At 34.8% G+C, this 25960-nt stretch overlaps 1 non-coding gene and 1 pseudogene across 1 annotated transcript; one reads left to right on the top strand and one right to left on the bottom strand.

Moving 5' to 3' along the window:
- Positions 1 to 25960, top strand: part of LOC142838504 (small ribosomal subunit protein eS17 pseudogene) — a 139576-nt pseudogene that overhangs the window by 19014 nt on the left and 94602 nt on the right.
- On the bottom strand, positions 276 to 410 carry LOC142838541 (small nucleolar RNA SNORA21). The gene has a single exon (XR_012908593.1). It is a non-coding gene; the product is annotated as a small nucleolar RNA SNORA21 (small nucleolar RNA).

Genomic DNA, 25960 nt, shown 5'->3' with positions numbered 1-25960 from the left:
TGACAAAGCATTGCATGTGCATAATGCAATTAAAAACTCATTTATATTTTATTTTACCTTGAGCACCACTTTTTTTTTATATTTATTTATTATGTATACAATATTCTTTCTGTGTGTATGTCTGAAGGCCAGAAGAGAGCACCAGACCCTATTACAGATGGTTGTGAGCCACCATGTGGTTGCTGGGAATTGAACTCAGGACCTTTGGAAGAGCAGGCAATGCTCTTAACCGCTGAGCCATCTCTCCAGCCCCTTCTTTTTTTTTTTTTTCTTCATCGTGTCACAACACCGATTGAAGTAAGCAACACACCATGTTGTCACTTCACCCAAAAGTGGTGTTTTCACTCTGCCCCTTCTGGACGGCTCAGTGGGTCACTAGCAAAAGGCCCACTGAGTGCTTTTAAAAGGGGGGTATGAGCACCACTTTTTGAGAAGGCTAGTAATGACTAAAGGATGGAGCATAAAGATGTCAGGATAGTTTCTAAATAAAAATAGACCTAAATCAATCGTGTTAAAGAATTGTTTCATTTGTGTCTGGATAAGCTACTGGCTGAGTTCAAATGTCAAAAGTTACTCTGAGTCAAATAGTAAATCAATATTGTTCGTACATTATACTTTCCAGAGACATCTTCTAAAGGAAGCTTCACACATTTGTCTGATACTTAAAATGTACAATTTTCATACAGAACATGGACTCCTTTGCAATTATTTTTCTGCTTAATGAGTAATAAACACCAGCAGAGTTTTTGAAGCTTCCTTGGTATCCATGGGTATAGCATGATAGATGGAATTTCTAATTTCTCAGTTCAACTACATGACCTTAATCGTACCTGCATATTAAAGTAATTTATATCAAATTGAAATTTATCCTTAATTAAAATTTGAATTCACACTCTGATTCTTTATTATCTTTATAATAAAAGAATAACAATGTTTCCCTTATGAGTAACAAGCTAGTACTTAGGTATAGACGAAGTATGAAAGTATAGATGAGTTTTATTGCAAAGGTCATCACAACTAGAAAGCAGCATTTTCACTACCTATGTCTAAATTCTCTATGCAAAGCAAATAATCTAACAGGTTTTCTTACTGCTTTGTCTACCAAAATTTGGGATAAGGCACTCATATAATTGAAACATACCATTTTGGGAACTCAAAATTAGATATTAAGGCAAAGTGTGCAGGGTTATTGTGGAAGAACATGGAGATATCTTCTACAGATCACATGGCATGATACAGGATTTAGAGTTGTCTAAGGCATTGGGGATGGCTCCTGTACTATCTAGTCTAGAACCATAAATGCTGTATACCATACAGAACCTACAAGGAATTACATAACCTTTAAGACATTCAAAATAACAAAAGCCTTTGGGCCAGATAAAATTATTTATATTCTAATATCTTAATATTCTACATAAATATGTATATGAGTACTATTCACTATACTTTCCAATTTAAAATCCTCTTTATCTATGGTAGAATTTTAAATAGATACTGTAATTTTAAGATGAACAGATTTTAAGTTTTATGTGCATATAACAGTTGTTATTATGAAAGAAAAATTTAGCCGGGCGATGGTGGCGCACGCCTTTAATCCCAGCACTCGGGAGGCAGAGGCAGGCGGATCTCTGTGAGTTCGAGACCAGCCTGGTCTACAGAGCTAGTTCCAGGACAGGCTCCAAAGCCACAGAGAAACCCTGTCTCGAAAAACCAAAAAAAAAAAAAAAAAAAAAAAAAGAAAGAAAGAAAATTTTTACCTTCACAACATTCAAAAAATTAATTTTATTTTGGAAAAAAATAGCATTAGTTCTAATATGTATATTGAGGCATGACAAATATTTCTAAGAAAAAAAACTTAAATACAAATAAAAGTAACATTTCTTAGCAGGCTAAGGCACTTGCTGCCAAGCCGTATATCCTAGGTTGTATCCTTGGTACAAAAACAGTGTCAGGAGAAAAGTCTTTTATAGGCTCTCCTCTGGTCTTTATGTGGGTGCCCAAGAATAATCACACTCCAACAAATTAATATAAGAAAATTTGTAATTTTAAGTCAGAAAAAAAAGAAAATTTGTAATGAAAAAATTTGTCATAAAAATTTCTTCACTCTGGCCTCAAATCCATATGATGGAAATTTAGCACATTAAAATTTGGAATGTTAATGTGCTAAAATAGCAGTAGCAAAAGCCAAAATGAAATGTATCTGATACAAAACAGGTCAAAAAATAAAAAGGAAATAACAGGTTTGTGAGTGTGTAAAATGAAACACCTATGTGACAGAGCCTACATTTAGCAACTTCAGTGAGTAATGAACATGTGAACTAAATCATATAAGGGAATAAGGTCACTACGGTAAAAGGTACAAATGACCAGAAAACATCCAGAGAGAGAGAGATCTTTTAACTAGTAATTAAGATATTAAGACAATATAATAAAGACAAACAAAGACATTCTTTGGCAGTTTAGTTGAATATATATATGTGTGTGTGTGTATATATATATATTTCACTTTATTGAGCTATACATCTTTCTCTGCTCCCCTCCCTTTTTCTCCACTCCTCTTCAACCTGCTCCCATGGTCCCTATGCTCCCAATTTACTCAGAAGATCTTGTCTTTTGCTACCTCCCATGTAGATTAGATCTATGTATGTCTCTTTTAGGGTCCTCATTGTTGCCTAGGTTTTCTGGGATTGTGCATTGTAGGCTGGTTTTCTTTGCTTTATGTTTAAAAACCACCTATGAGTGAGTACATATGATAATTATCTTTCTGGGTCTGGTTTACCCCACTCAAGATGAATATATTTATGGCTTACTGATTCTTTTGTGAAAGGCTATAAGGATTAATTAATGTGTGTGTATGTGTGTTCTTTGTTTGCAGGGGTTATTAAAAATCATTTGGTGGCTGCAATTGCTTCCTGTTTATTGGAGCAAGGCTTTGGTTGGGCTGGAATCAGTAGGTTCTGTTGGTCCAGTTGTTCAGTTTGCCTTGGGGAACTTCTATGCAGCCACCACCTGTCCAACTTGGATGTGATATTTGGTGACCTAAACTCTGGTACTCAGACTTGAGATGCAAGCACTGCTCTCCAATGAGAACTTCTTCTTGTTTACATTCAGTACTTGAAATTCTTTAACACCTACGCTTATTTGAAAATTTTTAGCTTCCTAGAATGAAAGTCTATGAATGAGCATTTGAATAAAACATTTGGGGGAATTGGTTCATGTGTTTATTCTACACAATTCAATATGTTTATTCATTCTTTATTAATCTTTCCAAATAACACACTAATTATGTGATGTGTAGGATAACTCAAATTCAATGCTGTTTTTCTAAGTGTTTGTAACTGTATATTTACTCTCCTTAAAAACAAAAACAAAGCCAGAACAATTGTCAAAAACCAACAAATATTGCACCTCAGTGAACAATGACACTCTTTTGGGGACTGGATCAGTCTTATTTGTGTGTTGTAAGAGAATGATCAAGAGGAAAGAGCTCTGGCTAGGGAACCAAAGACTAATGTCATAGATGTCCAGGCAAATAAATTAATTTGTCATATGTTCAGTTTTAACATCATTACATCATAGTAATGCTATTTTCAAACATTATCATGTATCTATATAACTATTCTGAAAACCTAGCCTCTCACTGTGTAATTGTTCAATGATGGTGAAAAGAAAAGTCATATGTAGATAAGCTATGTAGTGTAAAAATAGTTTAATACTCTTCTATTGTGACTTTTGTTCACGTGATAAAACATCCAGACCAAAAGCACCAAGAGAGAGGAAGGAGATAATTTGTGTACAATTCCCAGTTATCGTTGATCATTGAGAGAAGCCAAGCTGGTAACTCAAGTAGAAGTTGAAAGCAGGCCTGTGTGTTATTCTACACAGTATCGCTTCTGAACAAGGACCTCACTTCACATCAAGGAAGTGCAACAGGAACTCTGAAGGATGCTCTTTGATGCCGGACAGGGATGTTTATTCTCAGTTAGCTTTCTTATATCTTTCAAGACCAACTGACTAGGGATGGACCTAATTATATCAGTTAACACTAGAGCAAATCTCCCCCATGCCAGTCTGATACAGGTAATTCCTCAATTGAGGTTTTCACCCCAGATAGTTCTAGGTTATGCCAGGCAAAAAGTTAAAACTTACAAAGCCAAGGGTTATGCCAGATCATTGAAAAATTGGCATTCAAAACATTGATTAAAATGAAAGTTAGGTGAAGGGCAAAGTAAATCTTTTTGAAACTTTTTGTCACTGTTCTTTAAGTCTAAATTTATTTCAATTTCAATTTTTAAAAAGTTATATTACATAATATGTTTGGTATTTTATATTTGTTTTTATGACAGGAAGAAAGTACATTTGTAGAAGGACAGAAAGAGTAGATAATCTATATTTAATACATTTTGTCCCTCTCCCCTTACAGTGACTTCAATTTCTGCTTAGAAAACAAGGATCATGGCTGCCTATAAATAGTTTCCTCAGAGGTCCTAGCTGCTGCTTTGAGGCTCGAGGGTTTTAGCTTATGAATAATGAAAAGGAAAAGTGAGCCTTTTTGTACCCAATCTAATGCAATTATAGTGGCCCTGTGGATCTCCTGAGTTTAAAGTAAATTCCAGAATAAGCCAGCTCAGCATTCCCAACTGACCAACTGGGCAGAGGATGGCAAACAGTGGCCTTCCCTGTACCACCTGACCAATCTGCTGAGCTCATCAAAGGTCCTGCTTTTTGAGTTTTTGTAATCAGATTCCCATTGTCAAACTCAAGGATGCTCGTCTCCCAGACAATCTCCAGGTGATGCCACTGTATAGGCTGTTCCTTCCATTGATTCATTTTATTCTTCCTTTTGCCTCTTATAATGTAAATTCCTAGTTAAGATCAAATAAAATGAAAAAGTTACAGTATTTACTTATCATTGAACTAAGTTGGGTAATATTTATTCTTTAAAAATTCAATAATATGTATTTACAAACAGAAAAATTATCAAGCCTTATTTTATATTAAGAGAAAACATTGTCCACAGTGCAGTTTGTAAAGTCATAATAGATTTTATCCTTAAAAACTAAAACTTTTCCATCTATAATTCAACTGATGCACAAGCTTTTCAATCATTCATGTAATTGAAAGCAAAATAGTTAATACTTTTAGCAGATTACCAATTGGTGAGCTCTGTTTTAAAGACTTGTCTTGACATGTGTTGATACTATATTACTTCTATAAAGATGCCTCATTTTATATTAATGAGTGGATTTCTGGCAATAATATGCCAGAGGTTGGGCTGCTGGAAGACCACAAAAGAAGAAGTGTCTGGAACCTTACAGAGTAACTTACACATTGCTCTGTTACATCATCCAGAGGCCACACTGCTGGGAGACCACAACGGAAGAGAAGTATCTGGATCCTTCCCGAGTAGCTCTACGCATTGCTCTGTTATATCACTCCTCATTATTTTAAACCAAAGACCAGTTTAGTATTCTGAAGGGAAATATGGTAATTATAGTATTTATGCTTATTAGTACAGAAGTGCATGATAAATGCTTATCTCCTTGGTCTTACGGAAATGAACTTTTTGCCTTCAAGATATGTTCAAGACCAGATGTTTTATGATAAATTTCTGTGTGAAAATCAAACTATTAGGCATATATTTTAAAAACAGAAATATGAACATGTACTTATTAAAACACACTTCAATGTCATAAGAGGAAAATATTAATGCATCCATTATTTAAATTACATTTATTTTTAACTGATATGTATAACATATAGCTTAAAGAGAAAAATCAAAAGTTATACTGATGAGTGCTATTTTAATAAAGGACATTGAGCCTATAATTCGTGATCCTAGAGAAGCTAAATAAGAAGGTGAACCCAAAGAAAAACATATAGGCATCGTCCTGAATATTAACCTTCATCAGGCGGTGAAAGGAGACAGAGACAGAGACCCACACTGGAGCACCGGACAGAAATCTCAAGGTCCAAATCAGGAGCAGATGGAGAGGGAGCACGAGCAAGGAACTCAGGACCCCGAGGGGTGCACACACACACTGAGACAATGGGGATGTTCTATCGGGAACTCACCAAGACCAGCTGGCACCGGTCTTAAAAATCATGGGATAAAACCGGACTCTCTGAACATAGCGGACAATGAGGACTGCTGAAAAGTCAAGAACAGTGGCACTGGGTTTTGATCCTACTGCACATACTGGCTTTGTGGGAGCCTAGACAGTTTGGATGCTCACCTTACTAGACCTGGATGGGGGTGGGTGGTCCTTGGACTTCCCACAGGGCAGGGAACCCTGATTGCTCTTTGGGCTAAGGAGGGAGGGGGACTTGATCGGGGGAGGGGGAAGGAAATGGGAGGCAGTGGCAGGGAGGAGGCAGAAATCTTTAATAAATAAATAATAAATAAATAAATACATATAAACACTGCATACATTTTAATACATATATACATTGTACAATAATTATATTAAATAACCCTTTATCCATTATCACTTTTTTGTGGGGGCAAAACATTTTAATTCTTTTTTTCATCTCTTTAAAATGCAAAATAAATTATCAATATTTATAGTCATGCTATTATGAACTAGCTCATCAGGACTTAGCATTCCTTACAATGAGTCCAATAGTTTAGGATCCATTTACCAAATTATCTTGATCCCTTTATCTTTCCACATTAGAAAACAAAGAGGCAAATGATTAAATCTTCCTCACTATTATATGTTTATACATGTGACATATATTAAGCAAAAACTTTCCTATAATTCTCCAATCTCCTGTCTATATTTTGAGGTTTGCATCAGTGAACTAAAAAGATCACAAAAGCAATGAACTGGGGAATTTGTGAAAATAAAAATTCCAAAACAAGACAAAATATTTGCAATTTTACTGATTGTAGTATGTCAGTGAACTCAGTATTAAAAGCATAAACAATTGCTTCAGTAAAATATAGATTCTCAAGTTAGAATTCCATTGATAATTCTTATTGGATCCTTTTGGAATAATTATAAGATTATATGATAATGAATATCTATTAGGATGATATACTTAGTATTTTTCTGTATTGGCAGATTGTAATACTAATATGTCAATAATATTGGAAGATAAAAAATGATCAGGAAGATATAAAATAACATGTGGTATTGGGTATTCAATTTTGATTACATAGGCAGAAGTTTAAACACCACTCAGATGTCAAAAGAGTTCTCTCTGTTTGTATCTTTTTCTTTACATGTAAATGACTTATTATTGATTACATTCCTGAATTCTCAAACTATGAATGACTCTGAAATCATTTCTTTCCAGCAAGATGCAATTATCCAGTCTTTTATTGAAAATATAGGTTACAGATATTCAATTTAGAAGTCACATGCAATATGTTTATCCTTACAGTTTAATAATCTTTTAAATTTTATTTTTCTTTATGGGTAACAATTTTAGTTGGATATTAAAATTTTTGCTGTGGAAATTAAGATTTTAGTCAGGTATGGTGCTACACACCTATCTATAATCCCACTGCTTGGGAGACAGAGGCAGGAAGATTTCTGTACTTTGAAACCAGCTTGCTCTACATTTTAAATTGCTCATCAACAGAGCTTCATATTGAGATGTTGACTTAAACAAAATTAAGATAAAACATTTTGTATAATTTTACAACTTTGCTGAACTCTTAAATTTTCATATGAACTAGTTGCTTAATCCTAACCCATCCCAGGGTACAAGCTCTGTGCTTTTCCTTAATTTTCCCTTTCTTGTTCTCTCTTAAACTTTCCTATAGCTATAAAAGCTTGCTTAATCCAGTCTGGTGAAATTGTGGAAGAAAATGAACTAAAGTTACTGCTGCAGAAAAAAAAAAAAGAGAAAAAAAAAGAGCTTGGACCCCTGAGGGAAAGTGTAGTTACATTTTATTTCTTGCTTCTTGGAGAGGCCATTACCTCTAGTTTCTCAAAACCACCTCCGCAGAGCAAAATCACCGATTTCCACAACTGTGACCCCTCACCAAACACAAAACACACCCCTCCTGTACTTCCTTTAACTTTCTGCCTCAGTTTTTCTTGTAATAGTTTACCACGATTTCTGTTAGAAAATGTGGTGAGCTTACATTTATTGCATTCCTATTTTTGACAATGTGTGTAATTACAATTTTTATTCAGAAAATTGTGCATTTTATCATTCATTTAAGTGTATAATTGTATATGTGAGTATATGCGTGGGGTGCCTACAGTTGTCATATAAAAACTGCAGCTTCTGCCTTTAGTATTGAAAGTAATATATGCTTTCAAAGTTTTTAAGGAATACATTGTAAAAAAAAACCTGCCAAATGAAAGATTATATTACTTGACAAATATAAGCTGGAATATGATAAAGAACATAAAAGGACACAGGATAAGGGTATGTAGAATCAGTTTGCATACTACAGGAATAGATGACTCTTGAGTTTGGGTTATTCATTTCCTTTCTTAGTTCTTGTTTTAGGGTAGGGGTTGCAGGAGAGAACTTGAGTGGATATGTTATAAAGTAACTATCGATTGTATATTCAGCTTGTGTCATTAAGTAGAGCAGCTTACTAAAACTCTTAAATGTTGATAAATTTGATAAAAACAGTATCTTATACTTTTTTCAGTTAACACCTTCTTAATTGAATTCTTTTGACATATGAGTTCAATAGTAAAATAATAATAAATAATTCTTTCATTTTCACCTCGTGGAATATACATAACCTTAGCATCTTATGGTGAAGATAAAGTGAGTTAATTCAGCCAAAGCATATGGCTCGGCATCTGTGTTTCCTTAAAGCACATGGTTCAGCATATGTGTGGTATAGACTAAAAATTTTATTTAAACAAGTCAATAAAAATATGAAACCTTTTAAACTTTGTTTCGCTGGAAATAAAAAATAACTGCCTCGTCTCCCATCAAGCAGAAATAGAAGAGGTGCACTTGAGCTTTAAAGTTACTGCTTGCATCCTTGCAACACTTCGAACGAAGTATTAGTTTCTTTCAATTTTAAGTTTCAAGATTATATTTCGAGTTAGCAGCTTGTGGGAGAGACATGGCTGGAATGTGTGATCCACTTTCCTCAAGCTATAGTGTCCTTTTGGAGATATTTTAACATACTCTACTAAGGAACATTATTCAGGGACTATTAGCAAAAGTAACCTAAACGTTACCATCAACTCTCATCTCCTCCCACAATTCAGGAACAGTTTCTAGGTGACTTCTTATGTGATTCTGTTTATTTTCCCATCATTTCAAAATAATGCTCTTTAGTTTCTTCTTTTACAAATAAACTCCCCTATTATGCAAAAGAGTAGATTATTGGTGAAATTAAAATGGAGTGGAAAAAAGCATTATATGTATTGGGTGCAATTCATTACCCAGAAAATATCAAGATGGAGGAGAACAGATAATTAGAGTAAAAAAAAAATATTGTCCCAACCAGCGGGAAGCGAATCAGAGCAGTCCCTGAAGAAAAGGAATGGAGAGGGGGCGGGCAAGAGACACGAGAAAAGGACAGAAAGTCTGTATTCTGATCAGGTTGCCAACTTTATTTTTTCTCAGGAGCATGATATAGCAAAAAGTCAGGGGGGAAGGTAGGATGCTGGAATGTCAGGTCTGGAGACATCCCTTGCTGATAGGAAGAGATAAGGAAATGCTGAGGGTCTGTAAATGTTTACAGGGGAAATGCTAATTATTTCTGAGTCCTGGGGCCTGCTAAGTCTGCTGGCATTCTTAACTCACAGCGGGGAGGAGATAAGGGTATGGAACTTACTCTACAGATGTGAATGTCTTACTTAATTTGTGAACTAAGAGGGCTATAACCAAATACAGGTCTTGCTCCCAGCAGTCCTCCCTTTTTAAGTATTAGAATGAGGCGAGTTAAAGGTCATCTGGTAGATGAGTGATCATTAACACGTGGTGGGGGGGGGGGGGGGGCAGAGGCCTGAATACTTGGAGGGGAAAATTTCTTTCCAATTTGGTGGAGAAAATTTCTTTCCAAAGTTACAGATGTCTTTTTGGGAATGAGAGAGTCTAGATTTTTATGTCAATATCTCTGGACATCAACCTCTATGCAATGAGGCATGTTCCTCAGGAGACCCAGAGACGGAATGCGTGGTCCTCTGCTTGAAGTGCTTTGCCTTGCACCCCTTGCTGGTGTCCACGCCTGTCGTGGACAGACACACATATCTCTGGGATTTATGTGGTTCCTATAGGAGACTCGCTCTCAAGGGGTTCTTCTAGTCTTCAGTCCGCCAGATTAAGCTGGTGATAGTGGACTTGAATGGGCTTGGAAGCCAGGCAGTCCACCTGTTGGGGAATAAACTTAGTGAGCCTATTGAAGACCCACGGTCCAAAAGCCATCAATAATAAAAGTCCTAAAAGGGGTCCCAAAAAGGAGGGAGGGTTAGAGGGTGGTGCCCCATGGGGAGGTGGAAAACCAATTTTTAAACCATCCTTCCCCTTGCTCTCTTTGTTTTCTTTTATGCTCTAATCCTTCTCTGATCTTATCCATACCGTCTCTAACTATTTCGGTGTGATCAGTATAAAAACAACGTTCCTCTTTTAAGGCAGTGCAAAGAATCAAAATCTAAAATTCTTAACATATGCATTAAACCCAAATATTTACAGGGTGTGTCAAACTTTTCTCAATGGTTATAAGCAGTTATAAATATCATCAGGTCAGTTTTATAATTCTTAGCATTGTTGGTCAATAACAACTTTTCTGAACATCTTATATGTAGTTGCAAATATCAGTTCGATACCGTTAATAGTATAATGACATTGTTGTTATCAAATATCAGTTTCAGTTTCTGAACAGCAGTTAAACACTTAGTCTGCCTCCTTCTTAAGTGAAGAAGGTTTTAGCTGACATATTGTAATCCAAATGCTCTAGGATATAAGTAAAATCGAAAACATCAGCTCTATATGCTTAAGAAAATATAAGATAAATATTTAGATATAAAAAATTATTTTTTATTACTTACAAATCTTTTTGCATAAATTATTAAATAATATACAAAGAAATAATAGACTCAATAACATTCTCAAATAATTTCATTAAAACATTATGGCATAACTGTAACAGATGCTCTAATAGACAGATAATTTCAGGCAATCAGCTGAGTGGAAATTCAACAAGATACAGATATTTTAAAAAGATATAATGCTATATTTTGGATTTCATATTAGGCAAGATCACACTATGTATCTCAGACTTCCTCATAACGCACTCCAGATCTAAACCTCCTGACTCATCCTTTAGAGTGCTGGCATTATAGCAATACTCTGCTTAAATGAAAGTTATAATAAGATACAGAAAAACAAAACCATATATGTATCTATGACTGTCGAATGATGTAGTAGCTGCTTAAATCGTTACTGTATTTTTATTGTAAAGTTGTTAAACCTCCCTGCCCTATTGTCCTACGAAATGCAGTACAGTTATTAGTTGTGACATTGTGCCACACAATAGCACAGCAGCGCTCCTTAGTCTGAACTGCAATGTTGCCTGTTGATCTGCTCTCCCCATCTTTATCTATATATCCCCTTTCCCCAATAATAGGTTTCACCTACTCTGAGACCAACTTTCTCATGTTCTCTATGTAAGTGAGTTGATGTGGCATTTGATTCTTTGTAACCAGGTTACCCTTAACCACAGTGACACACATGTTGTTGAACTGGGTATGATTCAACAGCAGTCTATTGTGTCTATACCACATTTAATTTACCAATTCACTTTTATGATATCATTTTTATAAACATGTGTATACGATCAACTATTCTCTTAATTCCAAGTATTTCACATACTTGGATTGCCATTTGTGGGACAGTCATTTTTCTCCCAGGCATTAATCTCACTTACTTGCACAAAATTTTTGGTTTTCTCTTGAATTCATTTTTTTTTCAATATTCGGGCTTTTTTGCTATCATAGTATTCAGGGATAGTAACCTGTACCCTAGCAATTTATTTCTTTTACTTTAAAAAATACTATGAATAATATTTGGTATATGGTCAGTTTTCATCATATTATTTATGCTAAACTTTCCCTCCAAACCCAGGGGTGTGATGAACCAGATTGAAGCTCTTATACATGCTGTTTCCATCTACCCCTGCCCTTATATTAGATATCCTTTACACATTTTTCTGAATTCATTGGTAAATCCATAAAGTCTCTGGTTTTGCTTTAATAGGAAATTTGGTTAATGATTCCATTCATGTGTAGAAGTGATTCAATTGGTACCAGAATTTCCCCTGATCATAGTTGAGAGAAAATGCATTGTGACCTTTATTAAGAATTATGCCAGTATAATTTTTCCAGATAGTATTAATCATAATTTTTTCAGTGAACAACATTTAACAAAATTATATTATCTTTAACTAAAAAATAACAATGCATATTTCAAGTGTTTTTAAGTTATATTGTTCAGAAAGGAAGTGCCATGTACATTAACTTGAGGAAGTGAATGACTTTGAATTATATAATACTGAATTCCACAGAGAATGGCTATGCATAAAAGAAAACTTCCACAGAGTAATTTCATTATTATTATTTTCTGTTTGCATAGTATTCACTAAAATAATTTTTAGCTAATAAACATATTTTTCAGCCATTAATAGGGCTCTTAGTAACACTTTGAATTCTGTATTGTATGAAAGCAGACGAAATATACTTGTTTTTTCAAACATTGTTCATCTCTTAAGGTGAAAATGATCATCATAGCTTTTTTTGTTTTTGTAAGTGATGCTGTGTTATGTCATCATATTTCCAAATACAGATAATATGTATCAGATTTAAATTTATGGATGTCTCAACAAGTGAAAAATTATTTACTCTAATAGGCCACTAATCATCACATTCCATTTAAATATTTATGCTAATCTATTAATTATTAACTTACTTTATTTTATTATTATTAAATAGTAACCTGCTTGTTTTGTAATGAGACAAAGAAAGAGGGTGGATCTGGAGGGAAGAAACTGTGGAGAAGAGATGGGAGGAGTAAGGGAGGAGAAAACATGATGAGGATTTATTACATGAGAGAAAACAAGGTATTGCTATAAAAGGAAAAAGAGAATTTTTAACTTTTTACTAATTAATTAATATTGAAGTCATCTTCAATAAATTTTCATCTGTAATGGTATGTTTAGGGTCACTTCAAAAACTGTTAACTTGAATGTAAGATAGCACGTCCATCTCGGTTTTGTGTTCACGTGAAATAAAATGTATTCATGACAAAATTTATATTTCTTGGCCTTTTTTATTTGTTCTTTGAGGTAGAATTTGGCCTATATCTTTGGTTGCTTTGACATTTGCTGTGTAGAACAAATGAGGATTGAAATCACCTACTATGTCCTGGGTAGTATGGGATTGTACTACCACATTTGACAGCATTTTATTCCAGTATTTTCAATAACAATGTTCTAACCCAATATTACTATGAAGTTTTGTGACATTTAAAAAGCTTTCTACACTATAAGTTAAAGTTCACACTAAATATGCATCGATCCTTAACTAATGAATTGATCCCCATGATCAACACATGGCTAACATTTATATTAACTCATACTTTATGTTCCAAATAGATGAAAAATAGTTGTAGATGTGTGGACTTTGTAACTCAAAATATTTTAAACCTGGATAAGACATAAGAATGAGTATGCAGTCAATTTTCTATAATGATCTATGAGGTGCTACGAAGCAGGTATATTCTATCATCTTTGGGTGAAATGTTCTATAGATAACTGTTAAGTAGGTTTATTTGAGTTGCAGTTTCTATTGTGTCCATTATTTTGAACTGTGGGAAAGTGTTCTTGTACATTGTAAAGATTTGTCAATTATATTGGTTTAATAAAACTCTGAAAACCCGTAGCCAGTTTGGTAGCACAGGCAGGGCAACCAGATTAAAAGAATTCTAGGAAGAGGTAAAGCAGAGAAATACAGTCACCTGCCAGATGCAGAAGTAGCAAGATGTGAATGCATCACTGATAAAAGAGACAAAACCACATGGCTAAATATAGATAATAATTATGGATTAATTTAAGTGGTAAGAGCTAGGTAGTAATAATATTTCTGAGCTAATAGATCAGACAGTTTATAATTAATATAAATCTCCATGTGCTTTTTGGGGACTGAATGGCTGAGAAATTGGTTAGGACAGAAAAATAAGGTTTGATCAAGAAGACCCCCTGGAAAGTCTCCAGTGGGAATGGATATTTCAGATGATTCACATTTCAGAGCACCTCTGCTGCAGTTTCTCTGAGTTCTTCATCCAGAACAGTTTCAAGGCTGCTGGTTGAGATGATCCAGCCTCCAAGAATACTCCAGTTAGGAATTGACCATAATCCTAAATTTTCTTTTGTTCCCCATAAGATCATCAGTGCCCACAACCAGCATGAAGTAGCCTAAAAAACTACACCTACATTTCCAAATAAATTGATGATGGATGTTTGTCTTTGTTTAATATGTTGGGTACAAGTTGTTATGGAGAATGATCAGGAAACAAGCTTAACAAAGGAAAATAGATTCATGGTCTTAATTTGAAAAGAAAAAAGAAAAAAAATGCTGTGAGATAATGCCTTTGCACACTATAAGAATTTGTCACTTCGGGGAACTTGAAAGATCAGCTTGGAGAAGGGAACAGAAAGAGACTACTAGAAAGGGAGCATTTCAGGATGAGGTAAGAACCTGGCACAAGGGAATCTTCCAGGTATCTACAAGGATGACAGCAGTTGAGATTCCTAGCAATAACAGATACAAAGCCTGAACTAAGTATCTCCTGTGACCAAGAAAGACTTCAAGTGGAAGGAGTGGGAGACTAACCCAGCCACATAACCATTGACAGAAACTGATGGGAACAAATGCAGAGTTCAATAGCCAAACATTCGCCCAATTCTAGGAGCTCCAAAAAGGAGGAGAAAGTAGGATTGGAGGAACCAGAAGAGAAAGGGACACCACAAGAACACTGCCTACAGAATCAACTGACTGGGATATAGGGAGAATGAAGGGGTCTGACCTCTGCCTATGTTATGGCTGAGTAGCTTGGTGCTCTCCTAGGATTCCTAACAGTGGAAATTGGGGTTGTCCCTGACTTTTTTCTGTGTTTGAGCAACTCTGGTCCTCTTATTGAGTTGCCTACTTGATGTCTTGATGTGATGGCATGTATGTGCCTGGACATATTTTAGCTGGTTTTGCCATGTTTGGTTGAAGTCACTGGAAGGCCTGTTCTTTTCAAGGGTATGGTGAAACTGGAGGGTAGAGATGGAAGGGGGAGAGCCTGAGTGTGGGGAGCTTGAGGGAACTGAACCTGGGATGTCATATATGAGATAAGAATAAAAAATTCAACTAAATGAGAAAGAATGTGAATTTAAATGATGTCTTATCTAAACAGTGTGGTGTATTTATGATAGACTAAGAAGGTAAAGATTCATTGCATGGCTGATTAAAAGAATGTTCTTTCATCCCAATACATGATGGCATTATTGAGGTAAAGAAAAGTGGGCATGATATTGTTGGAAGAGATGAGGTGAACAGGATCAAAATATACTCTATACAACTTTACCTTGAAATATCTTTGCAACTACTGTTCAATATCACTGTCAAACATACAAAAGCACTAATATTGACTTTTAACATAAAGAACACAACTGAACTCAATTTACACATGCCTATGATTTGATAGCAAAAGAAGCATTTTGCATAGTTACAGGATTTGAACAGGAAATAACCATTATTTTCAACATTCAGTTAAGAAATAGCTGGGCAAAAGTACTGAAAGTATGAAGAAGGCATTTTTTTTTTTTTAGTTTTACATTGAGTATATAATTTTACTTTACCAAGTAGTAGCCTTTATTTTACATAGTTGCTTGGCAACTCTATGGATTTATGAAAATCTGTGTATTTACCTATTAATGACAACTATTACAGTCTTTCTTGGGTTCTTAAATGGTTTCTTATTTCAAGATTATGTTTATGATTCATCATAATAGCAATTTGCCTGACACTTGAAAGAAAAGACATTTGAGGAGCTCATGACTTTGGGAAGTGATGCAATGCATAAGCTTCAATCTAACATTTTAACTTGCAAAGATTGAGTAGAATACCAATTTTATTGAGCTGTTTGATTTGCAGTGATATAGTATTTGTAACTCCCCATGTGTGTTTATGTCGTGTGTGTGTGTGTGTGTGTGTGTGTGTGTTGTGAAAGAGATTGGAGAGGAGGAAGAAACTAAGTAACAGTAAAACAAAGAGGCAGAGAAAATGAATAAGAGTATAATTTCCTGATGGTGCATAGACTTTCAAACGTTTCTATTCCCATCCTTTAACACACAAGCATACTTGTCTTATTTATAGTGAATCATATAAATTCATCTTAGATAATGTTCAAGGTCAAACTTGCATCAATGCCAACTACAAAATCAATAATATAATTTATTCTGGTAAAGAAAATTTAGGTATATGAGATGATTTCGAATTGTACAATTATGTAGCATTGAATATTTATTTATAAATATACTATGCCTTCTCAGTTTATAATGCTACACAGTCTTACAAAATGATCTACTCTGAAATTTTTCTTTAAAGCTGTGACATTTATTTTAAGTCAAGATGTGTCCCTTAATATTGCTCATTGACAGCAGTCATTTTTACTAGACTTGTTTTTGCTCCTTTTCATTGCTTACCTTGAACAATTCCAAATTTTCAGTCTTGAAAAAATATGTATAGAAGTAAAATTTGTATGGACTGAGCAGGATTTATTTATATATTTAGAAATATATATGTGGTCATGCTTACACTCATATGCATGTAACAACAATTAAAGGAAATGAGGCACCGAATATGAAAGATAATAAATATCGAAGGACATTAAAAGTTTGGAGAAAGGATAGAGAAGAGGAAAATGATATATTATAATCTCCATATTTCTACATCTGTATGTTTTATTATTTATATTATTATTTATTATTTTATTGAAAATAGTCTCTTCTCTCATACAACATATCTCAAACACAATTTTATCTCCCTCCATTTGTCCTAACTCCACCCAATCTCCCATATCCCCCAGATCTACTACCCCTCTGATTCTTCTTCAGAAAAGAGCAGACTATCAGACAGGCAAAACACTTCATATAGACAATGGACAAAGCAAACATATGAGAGAAAACATATGAGTCTCAAGCAGTGAAAATAGTCATAAGTACACATGCTCCCACTGTTAAGAGTCTCACAAAAACACAAGCCAACAGACATAAAACATATGTACAGGATCTGGTGCATACCTTTGCAGGCACCATACTTGCCTTTTAGGTCTTTGTTAGCCCATGTGAGCCCTGCTTAACTGAGTCAGTTGACCACCTCCTCCTAGTGTCCTCTATCTGCTATGACTCTACAGTCTTTCCTTTCCCCTCTTCTTCAGCATACCCCAGTCTCCGAGGGAAGAGACCTGATGGAGACCGCCAATTTATACTATTTCCCCACATCATGTCTAGCTGTCTCATCTTTGTATCCCCTCTTATATGGCCCTAGAGGAAGCTTTTCTGATGATAACTGAAGAAGGCAATCGTCTATGAAGACTGTAGAATATCATTTTGGAATCATTTTGTTGATTTTTTTTTGGGAGTGATAATTGTTTCTTAGCGTTAAACTATGAAATTGCTATTTACAACATAGCAAACAGGAATCCAAATTGCAGAAATGACTAGTGATAACTTCTTAAGTTATTTAAATGTTTACATAAAAGTGTTGATTGATAAGTAGTGCCTTCCTCAGGACAAGTTAATTTTTCATCTCAGAGTAGTCATTATTGCCTATAGATTTTGTCTAGGGGTAATACTGCATGAAATTTCCCCACTTCCATGTTATCACATCTACTGATACTACCATTTTTCAGGTCTCGTTTAAGCAGAAATTTCTAGGAAAGAGTGTTACACAACAGTCACAAAGTGATTATCCCTGAAACCATATACACACAAACAAAAAGGGCAGACTTACCAGGCTCTACAGGTAATTTGTAGCCCAGGCTGGCCTTGAACTCATGATCCTCCTTTCTCCTTCAGCAAATCCTACCACTGTGCACTACCACAGCAGCCTAGAGCACTGTCTTCTCTTCCAGAGATCCTAAGTTCTATTCACAGGAATCACATGATGAATTACAATCATCTATAATGAGATCTGGTGCCCTCTTGAGAAAGAGTCTTGGTCAGCTGTCCTTACCAACTTACCAACTTAGAACACGAAACTCAATATGAACAAGTTCAACAGAACCACCATTTTTGGACTTCCCAGGCATGCTTCAATGCTTTAAACACATATATTTGTGTATGCATCAACATACACACTCAACCTCAGTTGTAGACTGCAACATGTTTTGAGAATGTATATATGGTAAATAATAACTGTAGCATCATGAACCAACAATTCGCATAACTTAGCCACATCATGAGAACTGGATTGTATCATCCTCCAAAGCAGAGAACTACTACAGAGAAGGAAGTCCATGCAGATGAATTTCGGTCTTAAGAAAAAATGAAGGGAAGCTTTTGTTCTTTCTTGCAAAGCTTCTTGGAATATTAATAGAAATTATCCCATGTTGTTATTCTAATACTTTTGAAAACAAATAAATCTCTTACTATAATAAACTATGTCCCAGTCTTCAATTTCAAAGCTTTGGACAGACCCTAAAGTCATGAATCTCATTCCCTCTTAGATAATACCCATCAAACAGCCATTGAGTTAGCATAAAGGCAAGACTCTGGAGTCTCTTACTGTATGACCAGTCATAAGGAACTCTCCAAGATGACTTTCATCCTAGGCCTCAGGTCTCAAAAGGATTGCTCAGAAACCTAATTGTACTGAAATTCACAAAACAGAAAGGATTTCTCTTTAAAAAATTGTTTTGTGCTATATTCTTTGTGAAATACTCATTAATAGTTTTGCTCCCTTGAATTATTCTATTAGTCTTTAATATTGAGTTGTAAGAGCATTTGTACATGCTTCTTTCTGCTTTGTATTATCACATAACATAATTTGCAATGCATTTCAACCTTATTTATAATTGAAAGCAATGAAAATTTAACTCTTTGTTTTTATGGATCATGCTTTTGGTACTGTATTTATAAAACTATTGTCTAAATATGAGTTTTTAAGAATTACTGCTCTATTGTCTCCTATTTTTAATTTTAAATAATTTATATAGGTAAACAAAATGATTAAACTTTTATATATAATGTGAAGTAACATATATTATTCTTGTAATTGTAAACACACTACTATCCTAGCTTCATGTTTTAGAAGGCATTCCTTGGGGGCTGGAGAAATGGCTCTGTGGTTAAGAGTGCTGACTGTTTTTCCAGAGGACCCAGGTTCAATTCCTACCACCCACATGGCCGTTAACAGCTGTCTGTAACTCCAAGATCTGACACCCTCAGATAGACATACATGCAGGCAAAACACCAATGCAAATAAAATAAAAATAAATAAATTATTAGGAAAATAAATATATAGAAGGCATTCCTTTGCCCTTTGTACTTCAGAAAACTTATATTTTTATAGTTCTTGTATTATGTGTTTATGTATATATCTTTCGTTTTATGATTTCTTTCAATGTTTTTATGTCTCTCTTCTAGTAAACTACACTATGTTGTTTAATGTAGCATTATGACAAGATTTAAAATGGAAAATTATTATGCCTCTTTTTTGTATTGTCTACAGTATTGTGGGTCTTTTGCTTTTAGATATGTATCTTAGCCTGGTGTGGATTGTGCTTTTTTCACGAATCAATTTGGAGTAAATTGCTACAGCAATAATATTTGATATTCCAAGCCTATACAAATAGGATGTTTTTTGACTTGGGGGGGGGTTAATTTCTGCCAATACTTTTCTAAAATTTTCAGTCTGTAGTTGTTTTACTTCTAGTGTTAAGTTTATCCCTGTGCTTTTATGTTTGCTTTTTGTTGTTGTTGTTTAGGGCTATTGTGAAAGAATTGTATTTTCAAATGGCCCATTGCTGCTATAAAGAAATGCAATTGTTTTATGTTTATATTTCAATCTTTCATAATGTGAGCACAATGAGGCCAGTTTATTAGCTCTATTAGCTGTGTGCATGTTTGTGTATTTCTTAGGAATGTCTGTTTATGAGATCATAACCTCTGTGCACGTATGCAGGTTTTTTCCTTTTGAAGGTATTTTTCTCTTTTTTTCATTAATTTTAATATTTAATGCATCATAAAAGAGTGAGGAATAGTGCATTTAGTGGGAAAATGATTTATCATTTTGTTAAAGTTTTTAATCATTAGATGCTCTCATGTTTCTTTTAAATTTTATTTCAAATCATTGATCAGAATTTTTAATTTCTAATCATCTCTTCGAGTAATCACTACAATAGTTTGTAATTTGTTTGCCTTTTTGGGTTCATTCAGTTTTGTCCTTCATTTAAGGTATACAAAATAAATGTAGAATTTGTTTAAATTTTAACAGACTATTTGACTGATTTAAATCCCTCTAGTATACAGTACAAATTCTTCCTTTATATATTATTTTATTTTGATAGTTACTATTTGATAGAAATGTTCCCATTGATATTATTCAATATTGCTCATGTCGATTTTGCTGCTTTTGTGAAGGTTTTGTTGGACAGGTGAAAGCATAAAATACAGAGGGAAGTATTTCCTTTTTTTTTTTTTTGTTTTCTTTGAGATTTCTAAAGGATTGACATCACAGGTGTCTGAAATATTTGTATTTTCAGCAATGAATTTATCTAGTTTTAGGAAGCTTAATGAAGGTTTAAATTATAAACTCCCCTTTTCACAGTTTTATGAGTTGGATGCAGATGCTGGTTGTTAGCTCATGAGCAGTGGTGATGCAGTTTTCAGAGATGGTAGGACAGCCGAAATATGAGGGCTTTCTGGAAAAGATGAGTGGCTGGGATCAAGTTTTTTTGCTCCTTGTTGTGTGATTCTGATCTACCTAGAAATGAACAAGTCCCAACCACTAACAAATAAATCCCTAGTGCCACACATCTCCATTGTGATGATTGCATCCGTGAAAACTGATAGCCCAAATAAACCTTCTTTCTTTAAATAGTTTCAGAATTTTCTTTATCCCAACTACTGAAATTATACCCAGATTGGTATCTAACTGACCATGTAGGCTTTGAGCCCTGGAATATGGCAGAAACACATGCTGGTTTAGAACTGTGTATTAGAAAATTCCCGATTCAACCAAACTTTAAAGAACAATTGTGGTACGTGTGTGGAAGACCAGATGGGTGGCTGAAAGCTGGACAGTTACTACCATGCTCAGGAGTTTTCAAGGCAAACAAGGGTTCTTCTTGTGATTGGACTGAGGCCACTTCTATCCTTCAGTGAGTTTTGCTGCATTCTACTTGTGTCCTGGCAACCAGAATAGGGCCAAGTTCAAATGAAACAGACACAAACACTTTTGGGGCAGAAATCTCAGAATAATAAACAGTTATGTTGTTGTGTGGTTATTGAACACGACATTCACGGAAGCCGATGGGGAAATCTCAGAGGAAAAAGTTAAGGAGCAAAGGTGAAAATAATGCAGTGTGGTGAGGAATTGAATGATATCAAAGAAGAAGACAAGGAGAAAAGGATTGGTTTGCATGCAGCAGATGGAATGGACAGAGATTAATTCAATTAAAAAGAAACTTCCCTTCACAACAACAGGAAACGATACTCAAGGGCAAAGCATCAGCCATTGAAAGTTTGTGGATATGGAAATTCATACACATTGAAAAAAAAAATCAGTTGGGAAGAAACAAAACCAAACCAAAACCAAAGGGGAGAAGGGGGTTGAGGAGAACTTGAGGGAGTGGAATAGTCGAGATGGAAGAAGGTAAGACAAGCAGGTCCTTTTCTAGGGAAATGTTTGTTCAGGTTCAGCAAGTAAACACCCAGAAGCTTTGGTCCAAGGGTAAAATATGCCCTTTATTTTTTAAAACATGATGGTCTTACATCACTGTAAGCAGCTAATCTAAATTCAGGTTTATTTTCTCTATATTTGTGGAGAACCAATGCCCTACACTGATTTACTGTTCAAGAACCAATGACTAGATATCCCAGAGATCTAGATTAGAGTAGAACCAAATACTATTGAAAAAAATCGATGAAATGGTTGAAATGATTCCTAATGATATTTTCCTATACTTATAGATCAGTGCTTTGTCCAGTTGTGATCAGCAAAGATTTCTCCAGCTGCAGATCAGAGCATGTACAGATACCCACAACCAGACATTATACAGAGAGAGAATCTAAATTGGAGCTCTCCATTTAGTCCCTTCAGTTGCATGTCAGGGAGCCTCTCTGAAGAAGGGAGGAAATATTATAAGTGTCAGAGGGGATGAAGGACATTAAAACATGGCCCACTAAATCACCTAAGCAGGGTGTCGCATGAGGTCATAATGACTGAAGTGTAAGCATGGTGCTGCATGGTTCTGTACAAGGTCCTCTGCATTTATGTTATGGTTGTTAGCTTGTTTATTTTTGTGAAACTCCTAACAAAAGGATTAGGTGTATCTCTGACTCTTTTATCTGCTCTTGGGACTATTTTCCTCCTCTTGGTTTGCCTTGTCCAACCTATAAGAGGACTTTTGCTTTGTCTTATTGTTTTATGTTTTGTCCTGTTTGGTTGTTGTCTCATGGAGGTCTGTTCATTTCTGAAGGGAAATGGAGGGAATGGATCTTGGGTTTAGGGGTGATAGGCATGGGAATGGGGCTCTGGAAGGAGTTGAGAGAGATAAAACTGTAGTTGGGATGTGTTGTATGAGAAAAAAAAATCTACTTTCAGTAGCAAAAACAGAAAAAAATAATTTTCTCATATATCTTGATTACAATTCACCTTCCTCTATTCCTCCTAGTCCTTACCATTTCCCATTCCATACCAAACCACTCTTTCTCTTCCTCTCATTGAAAAATATACTTCTAAGGGATAATATTAAAATAAAGTGTAACTGAAATAAGATGATAAAAGAAAATATCACAACTGACAAGATAAACAAAAGGAAAAGATACAACAAAACAGATACAAACAAAACAAAAGAGCAAAAATAAGAAACAAAGACTCACTGATTCACACACTCAGAAAACCCATAGAAACATTAAACTGGGAGCCGTAATATATAATCAAAGGCACTATGGGGGAAAAGAGAGAAGAAAAATATTAATAATGTAAAGTAAAAATAAAAATGAAAAATTAGATATTTTTAAGGAAAAAATAAAAAAGAAGAAGCTTTAATATGACGTAATAAAACAAGGAATCTTCAAAAAAAAGATGTCGTTAAGTTTTGGTTTTTTTTTTTTTTTTTTGGCCACCTATTGCTAGATATGCATCTCAACCTAGGAATAATTTGTTTCTCCAGTGAAACTCTTTAGGGACAATATTAAATTTCCTTTGCAACCAGTTTTATTTAGAGATTAAATCTGGGTTAGGGATGGTATCACGTGTCCACTTCACCTTTTACCTCTGGAACCCTGTCTGGTGTCCAGTCATTATATATGTTGCCTCTGTCTTTGTGAATTTATGTGTGTTGATCTTATTGACTTAAAGGTTCTCATTTTCTTGGTGTCTTCCATCACCTCTGTCTCTTATAGTCTTTCTATCTCCTTTCTACTCTTTCTTATCTCTTATACTCTTTCTACAGAGTTGCCTGAGCCCTCAGTAGAGGAATTCTATGGAAACATTCAGTTTTGGCCTGAGTGTTCAAAGATTGCTCACTCTGTATAATGTCTGGCTGTGGGATTCTTCATTGGTTCCAATCTGCCAAAGGTGTTCCTTTCTTTGAGGATGACTGAACAAGGCACTGATATAACAGCATGTCATTAGGAATTAGTTTTCTTCTATATTTTTGTTGTTTGGGTATTCTCATGTGACCCCTTTCACTCAAAACTCCATTATATGTAACCTAATCCTGGAAGTGGAAGCTTAATTTGGTGAAACAAGATGGTCACTTGTCGCTCTATCTCTTCTTCATCTGTCAATTTCATTTTGATCATCTTCATGTATGTCTATATTTTGTCAGGTTTCTACTGTGTTTGGTTTCCAATCTACCTCTCATTATGACCCTTAATTTTACATACCTTTCTGTTATTTCCTCCCTCGTTCCCCTTTCCCATTCCTTCCTCTACTATACCCTCCCATTCTAGACCCCCATCTATCTTTCCATAATCATAACATTTTAAAAGCAAGAATTGTAAGGAAATCAGGTCAACACTTGGGGATACTTCCATTTCACAACATGACACAAAAAAAAACTTTGAGATTACTTCAGCTTTAAGCAGTGCCTTTTCAGTTTTAGCATGTTTCGCCCTGGTGACAGGGTCTATTCTTTCCAGAGAATTCTGCCTTTCATAGCTGCCACTTCTTCTCTTAGTCTTCTTAGCTTATCATTTTTCTTTTGCTAAATTTAAAACTGAATAATGAGGTCACCATGGGTCCCTTTGCTGTTGGGACTTTTGAAAGCTATGACTTTTTCAAATGTCCTAACTGTGTCTCAAACTGAATTCTCATGATGACACTGACATTGAACAGAAGTTAGAATGGTTTGGCTGTAGTTTCATGAGGGTATTAAGAAGAATATTTCATTCTATTTTTATCTGTGTTTGAGAAATGTGTTATTAATTAGGAAGTCTGATTTTTATTTCATCTTTATTGGTTTTAGCTGAATACCTTTTTTGAATTGACATTAGAATGTATGAGAGCAAACTTATTTTTTTATTTTATTTTTATAATATAAATAACTATACATACCTCCAAAAGAGGGATGCATCTTTCTTAGCGTTTTCTTTGAATTGTCCTTTGTTTGGACAATGTTTGACTATAAGTTACAGCAAATCTGACAGTGCTTTCTGATATTATTCAAGTTTATTTTTCCAGCAATAAAACAGCAAGTTTACAGCAGTGGCTTGTCTGTCTTGTTAAACCAGTTCAAAGCAATGCTTTGTTTTCATGTTAGGGAATCTAGAAAACTAACACACCTAGACATAAACCTGGCATCTTTTCCAGAATAAATGTGTTAAATTTATTTTATAACTGGTTCTATCTGCTAACCATCTCATATAATTAGTTTTACTGTTTTCTTAAATGCAAAAGGTAAAATCTAATGAAATTTTGTTTTCAGCTTTGCATATGACTTCAAGGAATAGAGATCTTGAACCATTGTTGAGATTTAAACTTAGGAAAAACTTTTTTATGAAAGGATCAGCTCTTGCCTAAGAGTGGATAAGACACAGTTTATTCCAGAGCCAAACATCAGCAGCCAAGTCACAAGGACAATCAATGCTCAATGTGGTAACAATCTGTGGAGTCTTTATAGTATGTAACAGAGAAACTCATACATTTTTCTAACACACCGGTAGTCATGTCAGTTAGGTGGAAATAATACATAGGGAAAATCATTGCTATATATGATAATATTCTTACAATTGGGTTTTAGAAAGGCAGGTATCTATCTGTCTTAATGTTTAGGGAAGAAAGATAGCACATGGCAATTTGGCTCTGAACTTTCAACATTTTAACTCATCACATGCAATCATATTGTTTTCTATCTTCCCTTTCCTTCATTCAGCCAGTACCTGCTGAACTCCCGTTGAACCCTTCCAACATCCCCCAACTCTCAAGTTGCTGTCCCAAATTGTTTAGAAAGGTTCCTCAGATCTGATCCAGAGAAGGCTGAGTCATAGATAAGAGAGTCATCAGTCTTCATGATAGAAAGATAGGTCAAATTTCCCCACAGATTCCGAATTTATAAAAGTTAATTTTCTGCAATTATCAGACATAAAGCTGGCTGGAATACCCTATGGTACCTTTTGTCCCAGCATTTCCTCCTTACTTATCTCGTTCCCTTCTTTATTTTGTTTTTGTTTTTGTTGTTACTGCTTGTTTGTTGCTTTGTTTGGTTGTTTTGTTTTTTTTTTTTTTGGTTGTTGTTGTTTTGTTTCATTTTTGTG

Source organism: Microtus pennsylvanicus, chromosome 19 (genome assembly GCF_037038515.1).
Source record: "Microtus pennsylvanicus isolate mMicPen1 chromosome 19, mMicPen1.hap1, whole genome shotgun sequence".
NCBI classification, from domain to species: Eukaryota; Metazoa; Chordata; class Mammalia; order Rodentia; family Cricetidae; genus Microtus; species Microtus pennsylvanicus.
Note: the sequence above shows the minus strand (reverse complement) of the source record. Positions and strands in the feature narration are given on the sequence as shown.